We start from the raw sequence: 11367 nt of genomic DNA, 5'->3' as shown, positions 1-11367 counted from the left end.
ACACTTGTGATTGTATTTAGAATCCACACAAATAATCCAAGATAATATTCCTATCTCAAAATCCTAAATTTAATCATATCAGTAAAGACACTTGCTCCTATTTCATATAAATAAAATTTGCAGGTTCAATAGAACCTCATATCCACGGATATCGACATTTACACTACTGTACTCCATCCTTTTGAATGAAGATACTTAAGATTTGCCTACTTTTTTTTCCCACAGAGATCCACCTCCTGCTCCATATTAGGGCAACCTTCACTCTCATGTTAAGACTCCCTGGAGTGTTTGATTACTATGCTTACTTTGCGTCTCTTTCCCTTAAGCCACACTATTTACTCTGAAATCTATAGCATAGATGATTTCGACTTAAAAATTGCCTGTGTTTCTAGAGGAATCATTGTGAATTATTTTAGTGTTTGTTTTTCAAATGTGTAATACCCACTTACCCTTCCAGTTACTTCTGCACCCTTTACTATTCTTCTTGTCATCTCTCCTTCAAAAAGTGAATGTGTGTGCAGTATATTTATTTAATAAATTCAATTCTATCTTTGACTTATTATCATCTGGCTTTTATTCTACCCCTCCACTGAAACTACCCTTGCTTTATTACAATAAATATTATGACTATAAAATTATCCAAAAGAGGACATTTTGATATGAAAATATGAAGGTGGATAGTATACTGTGCTAAATACTATTCCAGGTAGACAAGAAATGATGCACAAACCGGGCCTATTTCCAGAAAACTAGGGGATATGGGCACCCTATTAGTGATCTTCATATTGGTAAATTCCATAAACTCTATTATGTCTGTGTCTTACCTGTATCTTACTAACTTTTTGGCATATCTGAAGTCTCCATTTTTCAATGCATTTTCTCTCTCTCTCTCTGTCATATTCCTGTTTTTTTTGTTTTTTTGTTTTTTTTTTTCCTGTTATAAGTCACCCTTTCTAAGGCTATTCATCTGGTTGCTTTCTCTCTACCTTATATCTATGTTCTAGGCTCAGGGTTTAGTTTGGCTCCACTAGTCTCTGTCATCTGTACTACTGTGATTTCAGAGCCATTTGTATGCAGTAACCTATAGAGTTATGTCTTCAGACGGATCTTTCTTACATGCTCCAGATTCAAATATTGAGCATTGTGATGTTTCACTGCTATCATACAACTCTTTAAAATTACGTTCTTTTTTCGTATTCATAGCCCATCTCTCAGTCCACTATGTAATAGAAAATTCTATTATCAACCTAAAGACTATGAAGTCAGAAAATCACCCACATCCAATGTATAGTAATACAGTAGTAAGGAGTTAGAATTTTATGTACTATGTTTTTATCCAAAAAAAAAAAAAATGACAGAAAGAGACTACTTCAGAAAAAAACAAAAACAAAACCAGATTCCTGTCATTGAAAAGACAGGTTTATCTCATATGAACAATTATAGATAATGAAAATTGTTATATGATTTTTCTCACTTGAGTGGTGTGTATAATTAAAAAAAAATCTTGGTGCATCAAAATTAGAGCTTAATCTCTTCTTCTATATGCTCAAAAAAATGGATTCCATTTCCTTTGGATTCTAAACTCAGTAGCATACTTTGTAAGAAACTCCATGTCTGTCTCAATTTTAACTCCCAAACCTTTTCCTTTCATTTCCTCTTGCTCAGTGAAATCCAACTACATAGCCATATGCCCACTGCTTTAAAAAGTCAAGCTATTTCTCAGTCTGGACTTTTGGTCAGTTTTTGCCTCCTTCTGGAATGTTCTTTTCAAAATTTACATTGTTTACTTTGTATCTTCTGGTTTAACTGCCATAGAGAAGTTTTTCCTTCTCTAATACAGGTTTCTCAATTCTCCATGAATAATTTTGAATAATCTCTTTCTCTTTGCACGTGTGTATCACAACCTTAATTTATCATATTCATTGCACTTATAATCATTGCACCAATTTCTTCTTTGTTTCCTCAGATAAATGATAAATTCCATATGGGCAGTGTGAAATTTGTATTGATCAATATTGTTTTTCTAGTACTAGTTCAGTTCATTGATACATAGTAAGGATACAACAGACATTTGTGAATAAAAGCATGACACTTTATTTTCATTGCTTTCTTATAAGTATGCAACATTATTAAATCTCTTAGATGCCTATTACATAACTTCCTCTTATTTGATAAATGAACTTCCTACATTTTCTTCCACAACCAAAAAAAAAAAAAATGAAGTACTTATTAGTTCCATTTTATATCTTGTAAGTTTATACTTTTGTATATTTGTGCTCATATGGTTTCTTTTTTCTTAGTGGTCCTTTGACATCTGTGAAGAATTTTTAAAAGTTTTCTGACAAGTCACCTTTTCTGTGAGGCTTCTATGAACCTTAGTTTGATGCAATGTGTTCTGATGGAATTTTGTCCTTACCTATGTGAAAGTATCTAACTAATCCTTTGACTAATTGTCACACAATCATATGTATGTGTATATGTATGTATATATTCATATATTTGTGTGTGTATACACTACTTTGCTAGTATGAGTCTCATATATGGATTTATCCTTTGGTTCATTAGTTTTGATAGCACACTGTCTAGATTTATATACTGAGAAGATAAAAATTATGTGTATAATAATATCCTTTTGAGAATTTTTTTTGTACATCTATGTGCATATTACAGATTATGACTTTAAAGTTAGAATCCCAAACCACAAATTTGCTAAATTTCTTTCTAAAATTTTTTTTTAAACACACGAAAGTTTAACAGATATCGACAGGAAAGACTGAGTGCAAAGACAGAAGTAGACTTCATTAGACTTTGTCAAGTACTAGACATTGAATTAATTTAAATGTACGCCTACTACATCCCTATGGAGTAAATGTTAGAGTTAATTTTTTAAAACGTCCTATTTGGAGAAGAGACAAGAACAAATCATGACATAAGGAGTCAGTGTGAGGGGAGTTCCATGTCAAAGAACAGTTTTAGCTTGAATAAGAAAAAAAGAAAAGCAGCTTAGGGAACCCACTACTAATTCAAAGAATAGTATAAGAATTAAATCCTGAGAAATATTAAGGTGAAAAATTGTTCTACTAAGAGGTATTTGTCAAACTCACATAAAGAGTCAGAATAGATATTAGCAAAGACAGGGAAATTAACGGACTGTCATTAATTTATAAAGAGGAATGTTAATTAAAACCTAAAAGGAAACTGGGAAAAATTACTTCTGTTATTTATTTCAAGAAATCTTTTGAACTGCTAATGAGAACATTTGGATTATCTCAGGAGTAATTGCCTTAGTATTTATTGTATCAAATTATAAATTTCTAAAGTAAAGGAGAGGGAGAGAGATTAGTCACAAGTGAAAGGAAAAAGCTTATAGTAATATGGAAATAATAAATTGCTAAATACAAAATAGATTAGGCTTAGACTTAAGTAAATAAAAAGTAGGGTAAAATTTGGTGCCTTAAAAAATTCCAGTATTAAACAATTATAATGGCTTATGGAGAACTGCTCCTAACAGTCCATCCTAGTTACAAACTTTAATATTTATGGACTCAAAAATATGTTAAAAGATAGAAGAAGAGGAAGTAGAGCAGTAGGAGGAATAAAGGGAGGAGGTAGGGAGGAAATATTACTACTGAAAAGCAGGACCTCTCCGCAGAATCCAGCAATTGTTTCCCCCACGACCTGTAAGTTCAATAGAACAAAGGAAACACAATAGATGACCCATGTTCACCATGTTGCAAGAAGCCTTATGCAAAATAAATTCCACAAGTTCACAAGGATCTTCCGTTCACAAGTTCAAAGTTAGTACCAACCAAAAGTCCAGGCAGTTATCACGGGCTACCTCAAAAATCATCATGCTGTTACTTCTTTCTCCCTCTAACTTCTCTTCACTACATTCATTTACTGAATACTGTCAGAACAGAATCTTTCTGCAGAGCCCAGAACTCTGCGGGCCCATGGTCAGTGGTCAAGAAAAACAGCTGGCCCAGGCGACCAAAGAGCTTTGGGGCATGTTTCATCAGTACAGCACTATGGGAAGAGGCAGATAAACTCTGCCCCTTTTCATATACCCCACTAGAGCACCAAGGAGTCAGGCCCAGGGAGAATGAAGACCTTTTCCACTCAGCAGATCCAGGGGCCATACATGATGAGGGCTGTGAGCAGTAACTGAAAAGATCTTTCCTCCATTTGGGAGTTAATTGAAAGATTAAAAGCATTAAGTGTAAAATAAAGATAAGAATAGGTCAAAGTAATGAGATATAAGTTTATAGGATAATTCTTTACAAAGCCAAAAGTAGAGTCTATTATAGAAAATTGACACTTGCAAATATATAAAGAATTATTAGCTCTATGAAAGAGAAATGGAATACAACGATGAGAGAACATGAGGAAATAAAAAGGCATAATGAAATGAAGAAAGTGTTGTATAAGAAATGAAGAATTGCTAGAAAATTCAAAATGTGATTACAAAATCGAAGCCACTGTTGGATGCAGTAAAGGACAGATTAAACTTTCCAAAAAGTAGAAGTAGTAGTGTGATGACCAACCTGAGAGGAAACCAATGTTTAAAGGGTCAGGCATGGAAAAGATGTTAGAGAAATGATGAGATGGAGATCGGAAAGTATTTTAAAGACTTAATATCTATGCCTTTAAAACCCACTGCAATAAGTGGAGGATATGAGTGAAGAATTGAGGGAGATTTCCATGAAGGAGGGTACTGGCAGTCTTTTCGGATCCCAGTTCTAAGTAACATCTTTGGTTTTTCTCTTTTGTCCCAAACCTGTTCAATTCATACTATGCACACTAGTAAATCTACTATGTTTTCGTGACAGCATTCTAGGATATTTAAGGGAGAGTGCTTTATTCTTCTGCTTTATTCTTCAGCAAGTTACAAAATCTTTTCCATGCAAGTATTTCCAAAGGAGAGCATAATTTATCTTTTAGCAGTCTCTTCTCTTCCTCTCTCCATTTCACCACTATCCATTTCATTGTCTTCAAATCATTGGTTTTCCTTGGAGACAGTCATCTCTGGCAGTCTTCTAAGTTAGTGTGGCCATAGAAAGGTGTCTCGGAGATGGGAGAAGGGCAGAGAAGGGAAAGAGGAAGACGGGAGAGGGCACACGAAGCAGAGAGGCATGTGAAGAAGTGTGCTTGCTGCTCAGCCTTGGATTTGTGCTGCCAGAGAGATGGGAGACTGGAAGGAGAAACTTGAAAGAGACAGATGTGGGTGAGAGAACCATAGGAGGCTGACAATGGCATCTTTTATCTCAACTTGGATTTTGATTTTGCTCTCCCAGACTTCCCAGGTCTCTTCTGCCCCTTTCCTATGGTTCCCTGTCAGAAGGGGCCTTATTTGTGGAGAGGTTTCAAGTCTCAGTGGCCCTACTTTGAGCCAACCCTATTTGGCTGGCTATTTACCTACTTTGCATGTTTCATGGGAAAACTATTTATTTTAAAGATATTTATTTATTATACAAGAACTGGGGTGTAGGCCAAAGGTGGGGTTTAAGAGAATTCACCAGAGACAAAGTGGAGAGCAAAATAGGTGTATCTACTGAAATATTCTGCTGAGTGGAGCAGCAGGTGAGGCAGGAGAGATCTGCTGCGCCACATTGGTCAGCTCCCTCACTGGGATCAGATTCATGTTGCAGTGGCTAGTGATAGCTTTATTACTGCTGAGACTTAATCCATTGTGCCCTCATGGGGAAGCTTTTTTAACTATAGTCTTGCTTGTCTCACTGTTGCACACTAATTGTATTAAAGTTCTTTTTTATTGAAGGCCGACGCATTAGGGTATGTTTTGTCTTTATGCAATGGATGACAGTTAGAGCAGGCAGGCTTGAGAGTTCTGGAATGTACCTCATTCTGCCCATAATAATAGCATGGCATTCTTTTGTAAGAGATTATTAAAAAACTGAACATTGTAATAAAAAATGTGGCAGCCAATATCTTGATTTGTACTTCAACTTTGCTTCTTAAGTTCCAGACCTGTCTGGCTCCTTCTGCCCCTCTCCTATGGTTTCCTGCCAAAAAGTGCCTTAGACTCGTGGCAAGCTTTTAGGTCTCAGTGACCCTGCTTCGGGCCAATTCCTCTTGGCTAGACATTTGCCCATGAGGGGATGGGTAACACTGGGTATTTTCTTTTAAATTTAATTTTTTGGATTTATTTTATGTTGTGCTTTTTCCATCTTGGTTGTCATCCCCATGGACTTCCCACCATCAGTTCACCCGTGTGCCATCACTATAGTCCCGTGCACCTTCCCCACCCCATTTTTGATCCCATTCCCTACTCTACCCCTGTAAAATATCTCTGGTATATAGTTGTTCATTGTTTTTCTTTTTTCTTTTTTTTTCCTTTTTCACAATTGCTTTTTCCAGGAAACTATATCCTTTCTCCTCATCTATCTCTATGTACAATCATTCTGTTAAAGATCTTTTATGCTCAGGGTGTGAAAGACCTTTTCACACCAAGAGTATATTTTGTTTCTATGGTAAATGGCAGAATCCTTTTAGAGTGTGCAAGTTTGGGGCTCCTGGGGTCCCCCTAGTCTGTCCACTAGCAAAAACACTAGAGATATGATAGAAGAGTGAAGATGAGTCACACGGGTGCAATGTCCAGGATACAATAGTGGAGCAATCTCTCTCCACAGGAAGTCACTTTGGCTCAGTCCCACAGGGGACTGATAATTGGGTCACAACTTAGGTTTGTTTCAATCAGCGGTAAAGGGGGTGGAGTATGTAGCAGCTGTTGGTAGCATTTCTAGTTCTCCTGTGCACACGGCAAAGCAAGTCCTGGCAGTTTCAGGCAGCCATCCAACAGAAACACAGGCCTCTTGGCTGTTGCGATAGGAAGCATATGGGATGTATGTGTAAAAAGAGTCTGGGCACTGGCAGCCTCTATCATAGATGTGGAAGGAGGCAATGTGCACTCTGAGAAGAGAGGCAGTGGCGCTGGTCAGGACCCTTTAGTATCAGGCCTTTCATTTCAATAACCCAAAGAAAGTACTTTGTATCAAAACTTTATTTATTAAACAAAAAATGCACCATTGGAATAACATTTCTATAAAAAATGAATATGAGACTGTTCTACAGTGATTACAAAACCCCTTTATCCTCGAGTAGTAGTATACAAGATCTTGTAGAAACAGTCATTGTTTTAAACTGTAAGCAAGTTTCCTTTCTCATAGAACAAGATTTACACTTAAATATTGCAATCACTAGTCTAATTTGGTTAACAATGCTAGAGTCTGACAATAAAGAAACTCTTTGCGGGCTCAAAATACCTTGTTTTCTTTTTAAGGTGTTTTGTAGCAACAAAAAATTTCTTTTTCCACTAAGGCTAGTTAAAGCTGTAGTATACCCATTTCTACCAAATAAACCTACCACTAGCACACTAACAACTTGTTTGAATTGCAAAGCCCTTTGAGAGATTGAGTAGCATTGATATGCAAAATGCTATCGGAGTATTTTAGGTTTGCTGTTATTTTGTTTGAATGACCCTGGAAAGGGAGTCGGTGGTGATGATGGAGCTTCAGTGGAGGCTTTGCCTGGACATATCTGTATCCTCATACTCAGCAGTGGACAATTCATTTCTAAAGTGGTCCCTCTGAGCTATGGAACACTGCAGCTTTAACAGTCGTGTCTAGATTCCCAACCAGATCTCCCTTTTATCATAAATTATCCAAAAAGAAGCCACTCTAAATAATAAATTAAATATTACTTATAAAAAGTACACCCCGTACCCCCCTCCCACCCCCCCCACAAGCTGACAATTCACAAAGTTCAGAATTGTCAGGTTTACCCTACAGTAATAAAAAAACACTATTTCTCCTTCTGCCCAACATTCCTTTCTTTCTTGCATCTGAAAATACACTTTCAGCACACAGTGTGAGATAGATCCCTTGGTCCATGAGTCTGTGTTTAGGGCATTTTGTAACGTTTTGCAGTTGCTCTCCAACCAACAAAAAAATCACAGGATGATAATATACAAAGGCTCTCTACTGAGAGCAGGAGAAGAAATCCTTCAGAGAGTGCAGTAGGAGTCCACAGAGCAAACATTACCCAAGGGTGGCAGGAGAGCCCAAGGGTAATATTCATCTGTTTAGAGGGGCACTGATGCCGTTTTAGTGTGGCACGGTATTTGGTCTTCTAGATAAGCTCACTGACCAGGAAAGACTCAGGCATTTCTTTGCCAAAATGTCCTTTTTCAAGCATTTCCTTTAGGAAACAGGTGTTGGACTAACGAGGTACGCTGGGGTATGTGTCTGTGTAGTTTTTGCTGGAATAGGATATCCTACAAAACATCTATGATTTTCCAAAGTATCCAATTTAATTTAAAACACTGGAATCAACTCAAGAGCTTTCCTGTACGATATTAAAGTGACTTTTGAAAGTTACTGGTGAAATAAAAATTATGGTAAGCTGTTGCTTTCCAAAGTGACTTTAAAAAGAGGGAGCTTATGGATTTGAGTGTTAGGGCTGATTATGTGGTGTGGGGATGTTGTAAGCTCTATTTTGTGTTATTGTGTGTCTGGTTACAGTGTAGGATACTAACCTCTGCCTTTCAGGATGGTCTGAAAGAAAGGGAAAGAAAGACAGTTCTCAGATGATTTTTGTTTTATTTAAACATAACTAAGACTAGGGGCTTTTTCTATTTTTTCTCTTTCATGGACTGGCCATGAACATTCTAAAATCACATGAAATCTCAGTCTGGGATATAATTTTATCTAAATGGGAAGTGCTTTTGTGGTGACCCTTTTTGTTGGAATGACAGGTCTATTGCCATGTCTTAGATATTGTTTTAAATTTGGAGAGGGCTTTAAGATGTAAAGACAGATCTGTCTGTTGGAAAACCATGAGTAACCTTCAGAACCTGGTGCACTGAGAAGTTCTTTACTGGAAAAGCCAACAACCACCGATCTTTCTAGTTCTGAAGTAAGACTCTGGGGTTGGGCACCTCTTTCTGAAGCTCCCACCCAAGGAGGGGCCTGCAATGCACATACAGCATCTGGAGCATGGCTTCCGTTGAAGAGAATAATGCCATGTCTGACTCCTGACCGAAGCCCTAACAAATTCACCTCTTGTATCTCTCGTTTGTTATGTTTATTTTTTTCAGATCGTTCAACTGTGTGTGCATTTTATAATACCCAAATGTAAAGTTCCAGTTTTTAAATATTCTAGAGATGTATAACTCTTTTCTACAAAGAGGTAGCTCTGACTGGTTTCTTGTGGAATACGAATCACTAAGACATATTTAACGTTTGACTAGAGCAGCATCTAAATGTGCTGTATGCATTTGGAGCTAGCCTCATTTTGTGAATGTAACAAATGCAGGAATTTCCTAGAGGAAAGAAAATAGCTTTCTTATCAGAATGAAATGCTAAAGAAAAACAAACTTTTTCAAGAAGCTCCTGTGTGTTTGACAGTCCAGTGTGATGCAGAGGAGGCCTAACATGCTCTGCCAAGTTTTATTTTCTTCTTTTTCAGGGAGAAATGAGTCCTAGTGGCAGGGCTGCTGGTTGGTTGTCAACAATGCCTTATGGGATCCCGAGAGATTTATGAGCTTAAAGAGCCCTTGCATTATGAATTGCGCTCAGGCTAGGAGTCATGGAGCGGCTATCTTGCTAAATTCATATGTTTATTCTTGTCAAGAGATCAGGAGACTGGGAAATTAAAAAGCTACCTGAAAACTTAGGCAGGCAGTTTTACACACATGTGAACCATCTGAGAAAAGGGTTGTACAGAAGTTGTAGTAAGTCCCATGAGGCTCTTTCGAGAATCTGAATGCATTCTACTATATATTCAGGCATGGAGTTAAAACTTATTAGCTTGGCCAATTACTACAATAAACCATTGTGTTTGTTTAACAAAGAAAGTTTCAAGAGCATGCCGCAGAAAGAAACCTTCCACTGAAAACAAGACATATTTTCATGTTTTTGATTGTTTAAGGTCATTGACTTTGACTAGAGGCATCTAGACTTTGGGAACAGGTGTGAATTACCTTGATTTTCCAAACACAGTCCACAGATTGAAACTGTGACTGACCCCTGAAATGTGAGATTTAGAATGACAAACACATTCCAGATTGTATGTTCAGGATGAGCTTTCTTGGATGATAAGTGTCTTCCTCAGGGAATGCTCCTTGTTTGTAAGTACCAGAAAAGGGAGACTTTTTGTTTGGTGACCCCCTGAAGATAAGGCTAACAGAAAGAATATTTTCGTTTCTGAAGTTTTGGGTTATTTTTGCCAAGATTAAATATTACATTAAGAAATGCCTGTTCTAGGTCAGTGGGGGGTTGTCTAAGTGCCCAGATGTTGAACAAAAGTAGTGTGTCTCATGGAATAATGTTACCTAGCTCCACGGCTGGACTTTAAGACAATCAGTCCATTGAATAAGCACTCTTGTTGAAGGAACAATTTCACAAATGGACCGGACTTTCTAATGAACCATTTGAACGAGCCCTCTCTTTGACATCAGATTTCCTTCCCGACATAAAACTGTAAAAAAATAATCTGAATTATTACTTCTGTTACAGTGCCGTTTTGCTCAAAATATTTCATTCGGGGATTCATATATAATTACCCACCTAATAAAAGGAGCTATTAGGTTGTAAAGATCCTATCCCTTCCATGCTCTTTTAAAATTATGACCTACTCAAGCTTGAAATCAAAGGCAGAGCTGAAAGGAATAATTCGGTTGAAACTCTCTTATTGGGGTTTCAAGTCACCTAACTGATAAATATGCAAACTAGCTCCCTTTTGGCAAGTCAGCTGCATAAATAGGGATTAACTCCAAATGCAGCTGAGCTTCAGACACTAAAAGGGTGCACACAAAATATTCTTAACTTCACCTAGTTCCAAGCTGGAGATAAACATGGCAATTCAAAGTTTAAATTTTAGCTCACAATGAACATGTGACTTGGAAAAGCTTGACTGTTGTCTGCTGGGTGCAAAATGGCATCTCCCCACCCTTTGCTCCTGACTCTGGGTAGGTGTAGCCTAGAAGCACCCCTGGACTGCAGACCCCGGGGGCTGCCACTTTCCAGTACTTTCCTAGGAGTCAGGGAAGACTCTTGTGGTGAAAGTGGCATCCCTCGGGAAAAGGTGCGGTTTGAACCTGCCTTCCATTTCCCATCCCTTCCTCAGGGCCTGCTCTCAGGGAGTTTGCCTTTTCCAGAGCGGCTTCCAGAGATGCTGGGAGGCCGACCGTGAGGGGCCACCTGACCCCACGCTGGTCAAGGAGATGCAGGCAGGGACAGAGCTCTCCCCTGCCGGAAGAACATGGCCTTGGTGAAGCTTTGAAAGGTCATCACAGTGTGGTATGGCACAAAGACCCAGAATGGAAAAGAGCTTCCCCGCCCCCACCCCCCC

Source organism: Condylura cristata, unplaced genomic scaffold, assembly GCF_000260355.1.
Source record: "Condylura cristata isolate star-nosed mole 26May11 unplaced genomic scaffold, ConCri1.0 scaffold00016, whole genome shotgun sequence".
Lineage (NCBI taxonomy): Eukaryota > Metazoa > Chordata > Mammalia > Eulipotyphla > Talpidae > Condylura > Condylura cristata.
The sequence above is the reverse complement of the archived record's forward strand: the minus strand, read 5'-3'. Positions refer to the sequence as shown.